The sequence below is a fragment of the Dendrobates tinctorius genome, unplaced genomic scaffold (genome assembly GCF_039654945.1).
Source record: "Dendrobates tinctorius isolate UK_male_01 unplaced genomic scaffold, ASM3965494v1 ptg000039l, whole genome shotgun sequence".
Lineage (NCBI taxonomy): Eukaryota > Metazoa > Chordata > Amphibia > Anura > Dendrobatidae > Dendrobates > Dendrobates tinctorius.
In genome coordinates this window covers 32439157-32458057 of record NW_027361707.1, presented here as the reverse complement: position 1 = coordinate 32458057, position 18901 = coordinate 32439157, and the positions used below count along the sequence as shown (strand labels likewise).

The 18901-nt window shown below is 45.6% G+C and overlaps 1 protein-coding gene across 2 annotated transcripts in view; it reads right to left on the bottom strand.

The window, feature by feature from the left end:
* Positions 1-18901, bottom strand: part of C1QTNF7 (C1q and TNF related 7) — a 186683-nt gene that overhangs the window by 161539 nt on the left and 6243 nt on the right. The window contains exon 1 of one of the 2 annotated variants that reach the window (XM_073574598.1): positions 10826-11018. The exons of the other annotated variant lie outside the window; for it this stretch is intronic. The gene's annotated coding sequence lies outside the window, so the exon portion shown is untranslated. Of the gene's footprint in view, positions 1-10825; positions 11019-18901 lie in introns of those variants that run through there. 2 annotated transcript variants of the gene reach the window in all.

Sequence of the window (18901 nt, the reverse complement as noted above, 5' to 3'; positions counted from 1 at the left end):
TATCCCCATTAAAGCTCATTTGCCATTTATCAGCCCAAGCTTCTAGTTTACATAAATCCTCCTGTAATATAAAATTGTCCTCCTCTGTATTAATTACCCTGCAGAGTTTAGTGTCATCTGCAAATATTGAAATTCTACTCTCTATGCCCCCTACAAGGTCATTAATAAATATGTTAAAAAGAAGCGGGCCCAAAACTGACCCCTGTGGTACCCCACTGCTAACCGTGACCCAGTCCGAGTGTGCTCCATTAATAACCACCCTTTGTTTCCTATCCCTGAGCCAGCTCTTAACCCACCTACACATATTTTCCCCTATCCCCATTGTTCTCATTTTATGTATCAACCTTTTGTGTGGCACCGTATCAAAAGCTTTTGAAAAGTCCATGTACACCACGTCCACTGCATTCCCTTGGTCCAGTCCGGAACTTACCTCTTCATAAAAGCTTATCAGATTAGTCTGACAGGAACGGTCTCTTGTAAACCCATGTTGATATTGGGTCATAAGGTTATTCTTCTCCAGATACTCCAGTATAGTATCTCTTAAAAAACCCTCCAGGATTTTACCCACAGTTGAGGTTAAACTTACTGGCCTATAATTTCCAAGTTCAGTTTTTGTCCCCTTTTTGAATATTGGCACCACATTTGCTATACGCCAGTCCTGTGGTACAGACCCTGTTATTATGGAATCTTTAAAGATTAAAAATAGTGGTCTGTCTATGACTGTGCTTAATTCCTGCAGTACTCGGGGGTGTATCCCATCCGGGCCCGGGGATTTGTCAATTTTAGTGATTTGTAGACGCCGCCGTACTTCCTGCTGGGTTAAGCAGGTGACATTTAATGGAGAATTTTTATCCCTGATCATGTGTAAATACTGTTGATAAAAAGTCATTTAGCATATTGGCTTTTTCCTCATCCTCATCCACCATTTCACCCAGACTATTTTTAAGGGGACCAACACTATCATTTTTTAGCTTCTTACTATTTATGTAGTAAAAGAATATTTTGGGATTATTTTTACTTTCTCTGGCAATGAGTCTCTCTGTCTCAATCTTTGCTATCTTGATTTGCTTTTTACAGAATTTATTTAATCTTCTGTATTTATTTAATGCCTCATCACTACCTACTTGCTTTAATTCTCTAAATGCTTTATTTTTATCTCTTATTGCGCCCCTTACAGCTCTATTTAGCCATAGTGGTTTCCTCCTATTTCTCGCATATTTATTCCCATACGGTATATATTGTGCACAGGTCCTATTCAGGATGCTAATAAACGTCTCCCATTTTCTTGGTGTATTTTTATGTCTCAGGATATCGTCCCAGTTAATTGCACCAAGATCATCTCTCATCCGTTGGAAATTTGCCTTCCTGAAGTTTAGTGTCCTTGTAACCCCTCTACTACACATCTTATTAAAGGATACATGAAAACTTATTAATTTGTGATCACTATTACCCAAGTGACCCTCAACCCTTACATTTGATATGCGGTCTGGCCTGTTGGTTAATATTAGGTCTAGCAGTGCCCCCCCTCTTGTTGGGTCCTGAACCAGTTGTGAAAGGTAATTGTCTCTCATCGTTGTCAGAAACCTATTACCTTTGCTGGAACTGCAGGTTTCGGTTCCCCAATGTATTTCAGGGTAGTTGAAGTCCCCCATAATAATGACTTCTCCTTGAGTCGCTGCTTCATCTATTTGCTTAATGAGGATATTCTCTGTAGCTTCCATTATTTTCAAAGTTCTCACCACATATCTAGATAAGTTCCTTGGGGGGTCTAGTTTCCAAAATGGGGTCACTTGTGTGGGGTTTCCACTGTTTAGGTACAACAGGGGCTGTCCAAACGTGACATGGCGTCCGATCTGAATTCCAGCCAATTTTGCATTGAAAAGTCAAACGGCGCCTAAACAGTGGTTCCCCCCCACTTGTCAGGTATCAGCGTACTCAGGACAAATTGCACAATAACTTTTGCATCCAATTTCTCCTGTTACCCTTGGTAAAATAAAAAAAATTGGACCTGAAGTAATTTTTTTGTGAAAAAAGTTAAATGTTCTTTTTTTTAAACATTCAAAAAATTCCAGTGAAGCACCTGAAGGGTTAATAAACTTCTTGAATGTGGTTTTGAGCACCATGAGGGGTGCAGTTTTTAGAATGTTGTCACTTTTGAGTATTTTCTATTATATAGACCCCTCAAAGTGACTTCAAATGTGATGTGGCCCTTAAATATAAAATGGTGTTGCAAAAATGAGAAATCGATGGTCAACTTTTAATCCTTATAACTTCCTAACAAAAAAAAATTTTGGTTCCAAAATTGTGCTGATGTAAAGTAAACATGTGGGAAATGTTACTTAGTAAGTTTTTTGTGTGCTGTATCTCTGATTTAAGGGCGTAAAAACTCAAAGTTGGAAAATTGCAAAATTTTCAAAATTTTAACCAAATTTCCATTTTTTTCACAAATAAACGCAAGTTTTTTAAATTAAATTTTACCACCAACATGAAGTACAATATGTCACGAGAAAACAGTGTCAGAATCAGTGGGATACATGGAAGCATTTCAGAGTTCTTACCTCATAAAGGGACAGTGGTCAGAATTGTAAAAATTGGCCAGGTCATGAACGTGCAAACCACCCTTGGGGGTAAAGGGGTTAAGGTAAAAGAGCCACCTTCTGCAGCACTAAGGCTGCATTCTGTGAAGGTGGCTCTTATGTTTTTCATCCAAAGTAACGCTGAAATAATGACTTTTATAAATTGTGCGCCATACCTATTGTGTCTGGGAGGTGTGTTTTCTCCCCCTGACTCAAGTGCCTCGCAGCCGTCCATCATCCCCCTTAGTCCCCCGGGCGCCGCCTCCTCTGTGTCTTCTCACATCACCAGCACCTGCGCTGTGCAATCATTTTTCGGGCATGCGCCGTGCATGCTGCCCTGGAACTTGCATCTACTAATGTACGGAGATCGCACCTGCGTGTAGCGGAGGCCCCCGATCCCGCCCCGCAGTGTGTTATGATGTATTCACACTGCGGGGCTGGAAATCTGGCGCCTGCCACAAAAACCGCAGTAAATGCCACAAAAACCGCAGTAAATCCGCAATGAATTCGCAGGTAAAACGCAGGTCATTTTACCTCCAGATTCAGCAGATTCCGCGCGGAAAAATCCGCACTGGAATGCGCAACGTGTGCACATACCCTTATACTCCAAGTGGCGGGACTTATTTTCAACAGTCATTCTGAATTCCTTTAAATCCTGCCAAGATATTCCCTTTATCTACTACATGTTAGTTTCCAGTTGTTCCTTGTTTTCTACTAGTAAATTGGCTTTGACTATGTCTTTATCTGCAATGTGGCTCTCGACCAACTTTCATAGCGGAATGTGGCTCTCAAGGTAACAAAGGTTGGGGACCCCTGGTCTAGAAAGAGAAAAAAGCAAATTACTCCTAAAAATTATATTTCAAAGTTTTATATTTCTATGTGTACCATTTATTTATAGAGAAAAAAGTAAATTACGGCAACTCTTTATATTTTTATAACCACTAAAAAACATTTTACATTGTTTTTCTTTTTCTGTAACAATTTATTTTTCAGACATGTTTATTTTATTTTTTAGTTGAGTGTACAGCTAGAATCAGCAATTTAGACTAGCAATAGCTTTCCTTTTTTAATCTATTTTTTCTGCATTTTTGTTCGTTCTTTACTTATTTCACACATTATGTCCAATTAAATAATTTATTTTATTATTGCTGATTTCCCCTGTAACTTGGGGCTGGTATACTAGCCCTAGTTACAGGGAAAAATGCATCCTCTTCCCTATACTGCAGAGCTGATCTGGGTCTGCTATGGCCCAGCAGCTCCAGTTCCCTCTCAGTAATTGCTAACGACATGATTACTAAGATTGGAGGATGAAGCAATGTTAGCGCTTCCTAAACTGTATACAAAGCGATCATTCGGCTACCTGCGCCTCCTGCACGATCTGCATTGTCTTTATAAAACAATGTGTGAAATAAATAAAAGACTATGCGAACCTGCCTAGTTTTTGAAGATATTGGGCAGTTTGCAAGTATCTCATTTAACTACAATATTTTATAAGCTGTAAAGCCTTACATCCATGTCTGTGCTAGATATATAAAATAGAGTATAAGATATAATTCAAGCCATTATAAAGATATAAGGAATTAATTAGTCTATATTTCTGTGTGCTAAAAGGGAATCAGGCATGTTGAAAATGTTATCTGATCTGCAGGCAGAATGTTGTAGAGCAAGAGGAGACGGTCACATTGATGTAAACTTTTGTTGAAAAGGTTTCAGTAAACTTTCTTTTTATTGATTGCAACTTCCAATGTTTTTATACATTTGAGTCCAATGGGCGGTGCTATTCAATGACTGGCAGTCTTTACTGCATAACTATACATAGAGATAGCTGTCAATCACTGAGTAGCACCGCCCACTGGACTCATATGCATAGAAACACCAAGGATAGCAATGAATAAAATGCAAGTTATACTGATTCTTTTCCAAGAAACCGTCACATAATTCTGATCAGCTTCTCCTGGACTGGACTGTATGTACAACGTGGCATATTCCATTTAAAAATAAGTCTTGTACATAAAACTTAGGCTAAGTGCACACGTACCGGAACTCTCGCGGAAATTACCGCGAGAATTCCGGAATTCCAGTCCGCGGGAAAATCGCATTTTAAATTCCCGCGATTTTCCCGCGGAAAAACTAGCATTTTGCAAGCGTAATTAGCTTGCAAAATGCTAGCGTTCTCCAAGCGATCTGTAGCATCGCTTGGAGAACTGATTGACAGGTTGGTCACACTCGTCAAACATAGTGTTTGACAAGTGTGACCAACGTTTTACTACTGACAGTAGGCTGCCTATGCGGCATCAGTAGTAAAAGATAGAATGTAAAAAAAAATAAAAAATGGTGTTATTCTCACCCTCCGACGTCCCACGCATCCGTTCCCAGTAATCCTTTGCGAAAATGCCCGCGATGACATCAGTTCTCGCGGGAACGCGACGTCTCGCGGTAATTCGCGATGACGTTGCGCGAATTACCGCGAGACTTCGCGATCCCGCGAGATCGGACGCCATCGCGGGCATTTTCGCAAAGGATTACTGGGAACGAGAACGTGGAGAGAGGCGGGAAGGCTGCGCGGGACGTCGGAGGGTAAGAATAACAATATTTTTTATTTTAAATTCTATTTTTTACAGGGATATGGTACCCAAAGCCCCGAGGACAGTCTCCTCTCCTCCGGACCGTGGGTACCATCCGCAATTGTTCTGCTTACTTTCCGCATGGTGTGCACAGCCACATGCGGGAGGTAAGCGGAACAATGCATTCCTATGGGTGCGGGATCGCCGCGATTCTGCAAGTTAATGAGCATGCTGCGGTTTTTACCGCAAAGCGATTCCGCCGCGGTAAAAACCGCAGCATTAGCACAGCATTGCGGAATCCCATAGGAATGCATGGGATGCTTATTTTTCACATTTTCGCGGCAAAATCGCGCGGTTAAAACTGCCGCGGAAACGCGAAAAAAACGCCACGTGTGAACTCAGCCTTAATGTAAGGAAATAGCAGAAGTAAAAATCACCGCTCACTGCTATTGTGAATAGTACATGAGATTGACCCTCCAAAGCTTTAAGTTATACTGTACCTCCGAATGTACATGTCTCATCCTCAGCACTAAATACAAGAGCACAGCAATAAGAGCATACAGTTTATGGACATGTGAGGAGGCCAGGGTGGTAGACATGGCGAGGAGCTATTGTGTCACCACACCCTGGCACCCCACAAAGGAAACACAAAGTCCCGTCTGTTGTGTGTGATATGTACCAAGTAGAACACTCACATTAGATTCTGGGGTTCCTTCGGATTCTGCAATCCCAGCTCCAGATTCACGGTTCAGACAAACAACTCCAGACTCCATATCCATACTCAACAGATTAACTTTACTTGAAAACAGGGTTCTCGATACACACATAGCACCGTTCACATACATGGGCATTCCTTGAACTCTCCCTGTCTTCTATGACACAGCTTACATCCTGAAGGCTCTTGAATCCCTGTCCCGTCCGACAATCTCTGTCGCTTCAGACAATCTCTGATTCACTGGACAATCTCTGTCCCTTCTGACAATATCTCTGTCTCTTCTGACAATCCCTGTCTTCCGGACAATCTTTGTCCCTTCTGACAATCTCTGTCTTGCCGGACAATCTCTGTCCCTTCTGCGGCGTCCGTACCCCTAGGTTCACCAGCTTCCTCCAATTTCCCTTGTCCGGTTTCAATAGGAAAAGGTAAAAGGTGCACTCAGCTCTGGCTAGTCCTGGCTGTAGGCCCTGGATCCTCCTTGAAATGGTTACTGCTTAAGATGGTGACAACTCGCACGCTCTTCAGCCTGGGGTCCCTTCTTGCCTCGGCAACTTCACCCCCACAGCTATACGACTGCCTTCTCTCACTGCTGCATCACTACTGCCCTAATCAGAAAGTTTGCACACTCTGTCTTACTGCTCTGCAATACACCCATCTGTAACTCCTCCCAGCCTGGAAACCCCTTTTTGTAACTAAGCTTTTCCTGGCACTCCCATTTCCTATCTCTATGGTGCCCCACTAATCTATTCCCAACATTGTCCTATTCTATTGCTACCCTTCTATTCTATCTTCTATATCTTTCCCTAATCCTATGCCAAGTAAATGCAAAGTATATCACAATATAATAATGTCAAGCAACTATAATAATGTACATAAAACTTGATAGAACAGCACATATTCAATGTCAACATGGTCAAGAGCGGGAGAGGCACATGGCGGCCTCCGTCACCCCCTTACAGACTTATCCTTAGCTGTGGTGCCACAATTTCCCTGGTGAAGTTCTTGAGGTTTATGTCATACTTTCTGATACCTTCTACAGTATGCATAATCCACCGATATCTTAAAAGATAACAGCCCATTTATGATTTCTCCAAACTCATACCCCGCCAATGGAGGCCCCAATCTCTGTGCTCATGTCCATACAGTCTTCATGCTATCTACCATACTTGTTTTTGGATTTTTCGAAGGGTGGATACATAAAAATAGGAGAACTTTAGAAGACCATATAAAGATTAGGAATGGTGAGGGAATGAGTGCAGTGTCCTCCTGATTATATTTAATTACGTCAAGGACCTCCATGGTCACAGATCTTTTCATGGTAAACTAGTCATGCCTTTGGGATTATCTACTACTGCTGACTATCATAGGCAGAGCTTTATTTTCTTGGGTTGGTTTCCAATCATCTGCATCCCTCACATGTCTCGCTGCCATCATATCAACTTGACTTAACAGTATTATTGCAGCGACGTCATGGACGTGTACTGGGCCGATCTACTGTAGAATTCTTTGTGTGCACAGCTCTACTTCCTTATGTAATCATCTACAAAGGTTTTTTGCTATTTATTTAGGGAACGTGCCAAATATATGTTGTAGATCTATGGTCGCCAATATGAGAATATACACTCCTCAAAATTGAAATGGCAACACCAAGAAGGAAAAGTCAAGGAGTTATGGATAAACACGTTAATATTATATAAATGATGAAAAAAATGGAAACACTTCCAAAACATCTTGATCTATTCAGTATCGAGGATGAGCTCCACACTCAGAAATACAAGTACTTACTGCCTTTTCTGCCATCAAAAGGGATATTAATGGTTGTTGGAGAAATATTCTGCCACACTGAATGCACTTGGCAAGAAAATCCTCATGATCTGCTCCTGGAAGCTCCCTTTTCAATTGCCGACCAATGAGGTCCCAGATGTGCTCGATGCGAGACAATTCCGGAGACAATGCAGGCCATGGTACCACATCTAGGCCACAAAGTCTACTCACAGTAACATGAGTAACATGTGGAATGTCGCAGTTTTAGAAAACTATTGCTCACTGTATATAGTGCCAACATATTCCAGATTGTCGTCATTGACATCAGTTCTTGATTGGATTAGAACCAAGTTTGGCAAAGCAACCACAACTAACCATTGAGCCAGTGATCTACCTATACATGGCTTCCTGAGACCCTTTGATGTGGAACCGGAATGCAAACGTCTCAAATAATGTAATTTTTAATGGGGTGTTCTGGTAGGAAAAAGTTATTACCTATTCACGGTATAGGCCTGTATTTACCAAACTCCAGTCCTCACGGCCCCCAGAAGATCACGTTATCGGGATTTCCTTAGTATTGCACAAGTGATGGAAGTATCATCAAGGCATCAGGAAATCTCTCACCTGTGCAACACTGGAAATCCTGACAACATGACCTGTTGGGGGCCATGAGGACTGGAGTTTGGAAAACACTGGTATAGGTGAAAAATTTTAAATTAGTGGTGGTCTAGGTTGAAAGACTGCTCCTTACCATTTGCCAGATCAAGGCATTTAGATCCCCTTCAGAATGGAGTAGAAGTGCGCATGCTCACCAGCCGCTCCATTCATTCGTGGGACTACCATAGTGCTGTATTTGGCATTCTCCAGTAGTCCCACACTGAAAGCATAGAAGTACCACATTCGGGCAGATGGTGGGCTCTAGCTCAGTGATTTAAAATAATTAGATACTATGAAGATTCCATTATGTGTAAGAACAACGGCCAACTGTTTCTTATCAGAATTTCCTTAGAAAACATTGCGCAATTTCTTTTTGGGTGAATGTGTTTAATCCTCATGTTACATGAAAACCTTGAACTGCCACATAATACATAAATTCTCATTAGCTTGTTGGAAGCATTAAGAATTGAAAACATGATAACAATGAGTAATCCTCTCCGAAATCCACTGCAAATAACCCTCATAGGAAAATCAATAGTTCACAGTAAAGACTAAACGCAGGGTTACATTAGATTATGATCATATCTCTCTATCTATCTATTATACAGCTCTGGCAAAAATTAAAGCCCCCCTTTAAATTTAGCGATGCAGCAGCAATCCCGACCACGATACGACCCGGTCAGGATCACTGGTGCATCGCTAAATGGTCGCTAGTGAGCTGCCACACAGGCAGATCTCACAGCGATGCAGCAGCGGTCATTACTTACCTTTCAGATGTGGCGATGATGACGTCCTCCCGCCCGCGTCCATGCGTCGCTCGTTGACGCCAGCAGGAAACCCAGCAGGAAGCAGCCGACGAGAAATGGTCTTGGACGACCTGCGCGATCAGCGATGGCCAGCCCGGGAGCCGATCGGAGGTAAGTATCACATGTAGCGATATCGCTAGCAATATCGCTGCTGCGTCACAAAATCGGTGACACTTTAGCGATATTGCAAGCGATATCGCTATGTGTAAAACCCCCTTAAGAGACCACCACATCAATTCCCTGTCATGGGCAGCCCAATCTCCAGACCTGAACCCCAATGAAAACCTCTGGAATGTAATCAAGAGGATGATGGATAGTCACAAGCCATCAAACAAAGAAGAACTGCTTACATTATTGTGCCAGAAGCAGTGTGAAAGACTTGTGGAAAGCAGCCAAGACGCATGAAAGCTGTGATTAAAAATCATGGTTATTCCACAAAATATTGATTTCTGAACTCTTCCTGAGTAAAACATTAGTGTTGTTGTTTCTAAATGATTCTGAACTTGTTTTCTTTGCATTATATGAAGTGTGAAAGCACTAGGTTGTTTTTTAATTTTGACCATTTTTCTTTGTCAGAAAAAAAAATACAAAATTTATTGCTTGGAAATTCGGAGACATGTTGTCAGAAGTTTATAGACTAAAAGAACAATTTACATTTTACTCAAAAATATACCTATAAAGAGAAAAATCAGACAAACTGAACACTTGGAAGTGGTCTCTTAATTTTTACTGTATATCTATTATCTGTCATCTATCACCTATCTATCTATCTATCTCTCTATCTATCTCTCTATCTATCTATATATCTGTCTGTCTGTCTATCTTCTACTATCTATCTATCTTTTATCTCATATCTATCTATCTATCATCTACTATCTATCTATCTATCTATCTATCTATCTATCATCTACTATCTATCTATCTACTAATTATTTTTCCAGGGGTAGAAAACAAACGTAGTTATAAGGGCCCCATGGCTGAGGGGCCCAATCTCTTATGAAGTTTTATGGTGACTGACTATCAGGATAACAATAGAGAAATTGATCATGTGGTAGATAATGGTTTCAAGAGTCAAGGATTAAGCTCATTTACATGATCGACCAGCGGCACTAAATTACTGTTATCGATTGGTTTAATAACCTATTTACCCACCGCTTTTTAGATGTGCACAGAATGATTTGAACAATGTGCTGCTGAGAACAATGATCTTTTGCGCAGCACAAAATACAGTGGGTACGGAAAGTATTCAGACCCCTTTACATTTTTCAGTCTTTGTTTCATTGCAGCCATTTGGTAAATTCAAAAAAGTTCATTTTTTTCTCATTAATGTGCACTCTGCACCTCATCTTGACTGAAAATGCAAATTTATTAAAAAAGAAAAAACTGAAATATCACATGTCCATAAGTATTCAGACCCTTTGCTCAGTATTGAGTAGAAGCACCTTTTGAGCTAGTACATGTCATGCCCGCCATGTCTGATATGCCGCATGACCCCTGGAGCAGTGTGCACGCGCACCTCACTGTTATATCTGTCATGTCTGTTACGCTGCATGACCCCTGGAGCAGTGTGCACGCGCACCTCACTGTTATATCTGTCATGTCTGTTACGCTGCATGACCCCTGGAGCAGTGTGCACACGCACCTCATGACTATTATGCTGCATGATCCCTGGAGCAGTATGCATGTGCACCTCATGACTGTTGTGCTGCATCACTCCTGGAGCAGTGTGCATGCGCACCTCACCTCATGGCTGCGTGCCGTTGCTGTGTGCACGCCCGTCTCTGCTCTGCCTGCTGTGATCATCACTATGGTCCAGCAGAATCTGATCCAGCAATCCTCCCTATGGTCCTGGAGTGCCTGATCATGTGACCCTCACTATGTCCAGCAGTATCTGATCCAGCAATCCTCTATATGGTCCTGAAGGCCCTGATCATGTGACCCTCTCTATGGTCCAGCAGAATCTGATCTAGCTAGTCTCTCTATGATCCTGGAGGATCTGAACCGGAAGTCCTCTCCTGGTTCTGACCCGGAAGTGCAGGTTTTAATGCTCTATATCAGACCGCCCCTTCCTATGGTCGGGGCCTGAGTATCGTGTTACTTCCCTGCATTGCTGCTTGGTCTGCTCGGTCGCTCTCTGTATTCTGTGCCCCTGCACTCTGCCCTATTGTGCGTCTCTGCATACGCTCTGTGCTTGTATTCTGCCTCTTGTCTCGTGCCATGTCTTGTGTTGTCTTTCGTGCCATGTCTTGTGTTGTCTTTCATGCTATGTCTTGTCTTTGATATTCTGTGCCTTGTAGTATTTCCTAAGTCTCTGCCTTTGCCTGTTTCACCATGTCATGCCTTTGCTATTCTAAGCCTTGTAGTACTTCCTCTGTTCTCTGCCTTTGCCTGTTTCGCCATGTCTTGTCTCTGCTATTCTTGGACTTGTAGTACTTCCTATGTTCTTTGCCTTTGCTTGTTTTGCCATGTCTGGTCTTTGCTATTCTGAGCCTTGTAGTACTTCCATGTTCCCTGTCTTTACCTGGTTTTCCTTACTCTGTCTTCTGGTGCTCGCTAGCACATTCCATGTCTAATCTCAAGGTTCTGCCTTGACCCGGCTCTGGGCTTCGGCCTACGCTCCGCTGCTAGTCTCTTCTATGGTGCTCTCTAGCACATTTCCTGGCTAGTCTCAAGGTTCTCCTGTGACCCGGCTCTGGGCTTCGGCCTACGCTCTGCTGCTAGCCCTATACTCTCTCTGACCCGGCTCTGTTCTTCTGCCTACGTTCTGCTCCTTGTTATGTACTTTGCCTAGCCTTGCCTTGCTTCTTGCCTTGCCTTGTTTCTTCGAGTGCCCTTTGCACGCGCCTGGCCTTCCCTCGCCTGCCTGTTTGTGCCTCAGCCGTACTCGTCGGCCAGTGACTAAGCTGTGTCCGCCTGTTGTGCTTCAGCCGTGCTCGCCTCAGTCTTGCCCGCCAGTCTGAGCCTCAGCCCGACCAGCTAGCCAGTGCCCCAGCCGTGCTCTGTGCTTCCTTGCACACACGCTGCCCCGCACTGTGCATTGCGTGCTTCTCTAATAGCATGCGCAGGCCCTAGCCTGTTGGCATACCTCCCCGTGCTTCTCTAAAAGCACGCGCAGGTCTTGCCATTTAACCCTGGCGTGCCTCCTAGCACGTTCAGGCCCTCACCTTAGCCTGAACCCTGGCGTGCCTCCTAGCACGCGCAGGCCCTTGCCCTAGCCGGAACCCTGGCGTGCCCCTCTGCACGCGCAGGACCTTAGCCTGTACCTCGGCGTGCCTCTCTGCATGTGCAGGACCATGTCCTGAACCTCAAAGCCCGACATGTTCCCTAGCACGTGTGGGACCTGCTGTTAACCACGTACCCTGGCGTGCCTCCTAACACGGCCAGGACCATTCTTTGTACCGTGCCCCTGGCGTGCCTCTAGCAGGGGACCTTGAATCTAGAATCCTCGCAGCTTCTCTAGCGCGCTCAGGACCTTGGACCTAGAACCCTGGCGTGTCTAATAAACACGCACCATGCCTCGTGTGTTGAACCCTGCCTTGCACCTTGCCTTGGACCCTGGCATGTCCCTAGTATGCACCCTGCCTTGCACCTTGCCTTGGACCCTGGTGTGCCCCTAGCACGCACCCTGCCTTGAACTTTGCCTTGGACCTTGGCATGTTCCCTAACACGCACCATGTCTGGAGCTCTGTCGTGCCTCCTTGCCTGATCCTTGGTTTGCCTGCCGGATGCCTGGAACCTGCCGATCGCTGCCAGAGATAGTAAGCCTGACGACTGCGGCCTGATGTCCGGAGCTGATGTCCGCAGCCTGATGCCCTGATCCTGTCGATCGTTGCCAGCTGTCTGGAGTCTGATGACATTGAGCCCTTGCCTGTACCCAGGCGTGCCACCTGGCACGTACCATGCCATGGACCTTGGCGTGCCCACGCACGCACCTTGCTGTGTTTCCTGTTATCATGTCCTGCACCTGATGTTACCCTGAGTTTGCCTTAATGAAGATACCTTGAAATCACGTGTTGTGTTTCCTGCACGTTCTTGTCGTCAGACACTCGTGTCTTCCTTGAGCCGGCCATCTGGTTCCAGCAGTCGTGGTGGCTCACCCCCTTGGGATGCAGGGTCCAGCGCAGCTGCGGCTCCAACAGCGCCACTGAATCCAGCAACCAGCGCTGCCTCCAGGGCACCGCAAGAATCAGCGCCCACCGCAGCGGTCCCCATAATGCCGCTGTCCATGCCCTATATACCGGGAGCAGCCTGGCTACCGCAGTACTCGGGTGAGTCACATACCCTGAGTGAATTCAAAGGGAGACAGTGCAGCTTGTTCGAAGTGTATCCCCTGTCTGAAAGACAGAAAGTGAACATTCTTATTGGGCAGCTAACAGGTGCAGCGCAGAGAGAAGTAAAAGCCTGGCAGGACACTGATAAAGAGACTGTTAAAAAGATTCTGGCTAAGCTCAAAAGCACCTTTGACACCCTCACTGCAGCTGAAATAAAGATGAGATTCTTTGGATGTAAGCGGAGAGCGCAGGACAGTATACAGGACTATGCTCTTAACCTGCAGGAGGCGCTGCGAGCCATAAAGCAGATGGATCCAGACAGTGTGCAGGAGGGAGACAGACTGTTAAAGGAGCAGTTTATTGAAGGACTCCTATCCAGTACCCACAGAGCACAGCTGCGCATTATAGCCCTGCAGAACCCTGACCTGGATTTTGCAGCCTTCAAGGACAGGGCTATCCGGGTGCTGCATGAACCAACTGTCAGCCGTCCAGCGCCCCCTAGGCGCCCAGCAATCACCTACCACCAGGAAACAGCATCTTTCCCCCTCAGCCCTGTGGAGGCTAATGCACAGACTCTGGACAATGACCCATCTTCAGAACTGCGTCTTCAGGTCCAGGAGTTGACCAAAGGTATGGCTGCACTTGCCAAAACCGTGCAGTCCCTGCAGGAGTCCTCCAAGGAGAAGATCCAGTTGGCCTCCAGTCCAGAGGATGTCCCGTGGATGCAGAGGAAGAGGATCCCACCACTCCGAGGGAGGAACAGTGATCGCTATGACCAGAACAGATGGTCCATCTGTCGTCACTGCCACAAAGCAGGCCACCTCGCAAGATTCTGTCCTTTTAAACGAGTAACCCCTTGGGCAGAGGGCCAACCCCCAGGATTAGGACCACAAGGCCCAAGGAACTGGCGAGCCAAGTAAGTTGGAGGGAGAACGGTCCTCCCAGTGGTGATTGATGGCATCCCCATGAACGCTTTGCTGGACACTGGCTCTCAGGTGACCACTATGCCGTATATCCTTTACAAGCGGTATTGGGCTGACTCTGAACTTACCCGTGGCCCAACTGATGAACTGGCAGTAGTTGCCAGTAATGGTCAGTCTTTACCGCAGATAGGATGTAAAGAAATTACTGTTAAAGTGGGTCGAGTAGAGTTAAAATCTCAAGGTCTGATAGTTGTGGATATTGATTGACGGGAATGTAACCCAATGATGACTCTAGGTACCAATGTGATTGAAAATTGTCTTTCCGAGGTTATTGTCTTGTTGCAACAGGTGGCTGAGACTGCTGGTTCCAGTGAACAACGAGTCCTGCAGAAGGAGATCAAGGCCCTGATGCAAAGACAGCAGGTAGAACGCTCTGGCGGAGAAATTGGCAGCGTCAGAGTGAGTGATTCTTTCCCAATTGCAATACCCCCAGATGTGAAATGTTGATTTGGTGTTTGGCAGCCATAGGCGTCAGAGGAAAGGATTACCAGGCAGTGGTAGAACCAGTGTACTCTGATAGCCGGCCCACTGTCCTGACAGCCAGAGGGGTAGTTGATGTTTGCAAAGGGAGAGTACCTGTACGCCTCTTGAATTGTGGGGAGGAGAAGGCCACAATACCTCGGTATGCCACAGTTGCTAAGCTGCTTACTGTCAGTAACAATGCAATACGGGCAGCAGAGCCCTTGGTCTCATCCGACCAGGTGGAGGACAATGGCTCTGTAAAGCAGCTTGAGGAGTGGTGCCAGCAACTGCAGGTGGGGACTGACTCCACCCCTTCACACCAAAAGAATGGGGCTTACCGAGTGACTCAGGAGTATGAGCGGGTATTCAGTAAACACCCTCTAGATTTTGGGAAGGCAAAAGGGGTTCAACACCATATCCTCACTGGAGACCATCCACCCATAAAAGAAAGGTACCGGCCTATACCCCCAACACAATACCAGTGTGCTAAAAGTATGTTGCGGGAAATGAAGGAAGTTGGGGTGATCAGAGACAGTTGTAGCCCCTGGGCGGCTCCAATAGTATTTGTGAAAAAGAAGGATGGTACCATGAGAATGTGTGTTGATTACAGAAAAATTAATAACATTACACATAAAGATGCCTACCCATTACCCAGAATTGAGGAGTCATTAGCTGCACTTAAAACTGCTAACTATTTTTCCACCTCGGATCTCACTAGTGGGTATTGGCAGGTTCCCGTGGCAGAGGCAGACAAGGAGAAAACAGCGTTTACCACCCCAATGGGTCTCTGTGAGTTTAACTACATGCCATTCGGGCTCTGCACCGCTCCAGGGACAGTCCAACGGCTAATGGAATGCTGTCTGGGACACCAGAACTTCGAGACAGTCCTGTTGTACCTTGATGATGTCATTGTTTTCTCCAAGACTTATGAAGACCATCTGAAGCACCTGGCTGAGGTGTTTGAAGCCTTGTCCAACTTTGGCCTGAAGGTGAAGCCTTCCAAATGCCAAGGTTCAGTACCTCGGTCATGTAATGAGTGCAGAAGGTGTGGCACCGGATCCTGACAAAGTCACAGTCATCCGGGACTGGCAGAGGCCCAGCAACCTGCATGAAGTACGTCAATTCCTCGGGCTGGTAGGCTACTACCGAAGGTTCATCAAAGGCTTCACTGAGATAGCCACTCCTATGCAAAATCTTCTGGTGGGTCAGCCCAAGAAGGCCAGAAAGCAGAGTCCTACATTCGAATGGAATGAGGAGCTGGAGAGGTCTTTCACTCGACTGAAGATGGCTCTCACAGGAGATGAAGTTCTGGCCTACTCAGATTATGACCAACCCATTGTGTTGTATACTGATGCCAGCAACGTGGGACCTGGAGCAGTACTGTCACAGGTACAGAATGGCAAAGAAAGAGTGATCTCCAACGCCAGCAGGAAGCTTCGTCCCACTGAAAGGAACCCTGACAACTACAGTTCCTTCAAGCTGGAGTTCCTTGCCATAGCCTGGGCTGTGACTGAACGATTCAAGCACTACCTAGCTTCAGCCAAGTTTACCATCTTCACGGATAACAACCCGTTGACTCCCTTGGACACCGCAAAACTAGGCGTATTGGAGCAGCGATGGATGGCTCGGCTGTCTAACTATGAATTTACCATCAAATACCGAGCAGGGCACAAGAATGCCAATGCTGATACGCTGTTCAGAATGCCCAATCTGCCAGATGCAGAAGACCCTGAGGAACTCGAAGAAATAGAGCTAGCTGCCTACCACCGGCCAATTGTGGCCCAACGTGCCCAAGGAGTGAGGAACAGACGGTCTATCCTGAAAGAGGCTACCCTCAATCCATTGCCTCATCATGACTGGGCAGAAACCCAGGATAGTGACCCTGCAGTCCGCCTGGTAAAGGAGCTGCTGTCACAAGCTGACTCACGCCCGGATTCAGATGCTCCTGAAGAAACCCAGCAGTTGTGGAAGGAAAGAGGCAGACTGTTCATCTATGAAGGAAAGCTGTGTAGGAGGAGTATCAATGCCCGCACTCATGAGTTGGTCTGGCAGGTGGTATTCCCAAAGAGAGAGGCATTAATGGTCCTGGAAGCATACCACAATGGAGCTGGACACTTCGGATGGAAGAAGTTGGAAGCCTTGCTCCGGGAGAGATTCTACTGGGCTGGTATGAGGAAGGCTATTGAAAATTGGTGTCGGGAGTGTGGACAATGTAACTTGCGCAGAAAGGACCGTATCAGCCAGCAAGATCCTTTGCAGCCAATTATAACCAAGCAACCACTTGAGTTGGTTGCCCTGGACCATGTGAAGCTGGTCCCAAGCCGTTCCGGCTACATTTATGCTCTTACCATCGTTGACCACTACTCGAGATTCCTGGTAGTAGTGCCTGTCAAGGATCAAACAGCCAGGACAGCAGCCAGAGCATTCCAACAGCACTTTTGCCGACCACACGATTACCCTGAGAGAGTGCTTACAGATCAAGGTCCAGCTTTCGAGGCAGAAGTGTTCCAGGAATTCTGTAACTTGTACGGTTGCAAGAAGATCAGGACAACCCCGTACCATCCACAAACCAATAGCATGTGTGAAAAGATGAACCAGGTAGTGATTGACCTACTGAAGACCTTGCCTTTGGACGAGAGGAATCTGTGGCCAGAAAAGTTGCCGGATCTTGTAGACCTCTACAATCACATTCCTGTGAATCCCACCAACTGCACTCCAGCCTACCTAATGAGAGCGATGCCTGGCAAGTTGCCTATTGATTTGGATATGGGAGTCCTTAACCCTGAAGTAACATCCCCAGAAACTGACTGGGATACAGAAAGGCAACAGCAATATCGAAGGGTACAAGAGTGTGTGGAAAAGAGTCTAGCTCAGCAAAGACAAAAACAAGAGAACTACAACCAAAATGCACCTGCAGTTCCCTTGTCACCAGGAGAACAAGTCCTCAAGAGGAAAAGAAGGATGCATAAATTGGATGACCAATGGGAAGCTGAACCCTACACCATCTTACCATCAAACTTCGATAACACCAAGGTGTGCCTTATCAGTAAGGATGGGGGTGAAACCTCAGCAGCAGTATCAAGGGATCATCTGAAACTGTGCCCTGACCAGTTAAAGAAAGGATGGAAGAACAAAACAATCTTCAGCCCATTGAAGAAGAGGAAGAAAAGGTCAGCACTGTACTTGGTGAATTCCCTGCAAACTGGACAAGAATGGGTCCCGCCATTGTAGTTCCTGTCCTAACCTTTCCCCAGCCTACGGCAGCTGAAGTAGCAGAGACTCAAGAGAACGTTGAAAATCAGGAAATTCAGGCAGCGGATGCCACACCAGCAGTGGAGCCAGAGAATCCTCGCCCTGCCAGTGGTGAATCTGTCATGCCCACAGTGAGTCTAAGAGTTCGCAGACGGCTACTCCCAAGTTTACCCACACAAGAGCTACGTAGGTCTACCCGTGGTACCCAAGGTATACCGCCCATCAGATTTCGCATATAAATAAGTTAAAGTAAATAATGATAGTGTCTAATGTTCTATAATAATAGTGAATGGTTTAATAAAAATGTAAATATGTAACCTTTCTCAAGTTTTGTGCCTACAGAGACTCTGTAAGAACCTGTATATAGTTCACCAATTGCCCAGGAATGGGACCATGGACATTGGGGCATGGACTTATCGTCATAGGACTCTTTTCAGCATTTGGTTTTTGTAAATTTTTCCTTTTTTTTTTTTAATCTTGTACACCTATAATTGTTTATTTGTTTGTGTTGTTTACATGTTTTTCTTCAGCCCAGGAGTGCTGAATTGCACTAGGGGGAGTGTGGTGCCCCCAGGAGTATGGTCACCACAGTGGCATTGCCTTCCTCCTAGGGAGAGTGATGTCATGCCTGGAAGCAATGAAGGGTCTCTCTGGCAGTTATTCATAACATGCAACACAGTTCCCACTCCGGGCCAGCAGAGGGAGCTCTGAACCAGAATTAGGGGAGGAGTGCTCTCTTTGAGGGCCAGAAAGGGAAATTAGTCAGTTAGTGTGAGGAGGGCATCGTGTGCAGACGTGGAGGAGACGCGCTGGAGAGACTGAGGAAAGTGGAGAGCTCAGTCCCAGTGATA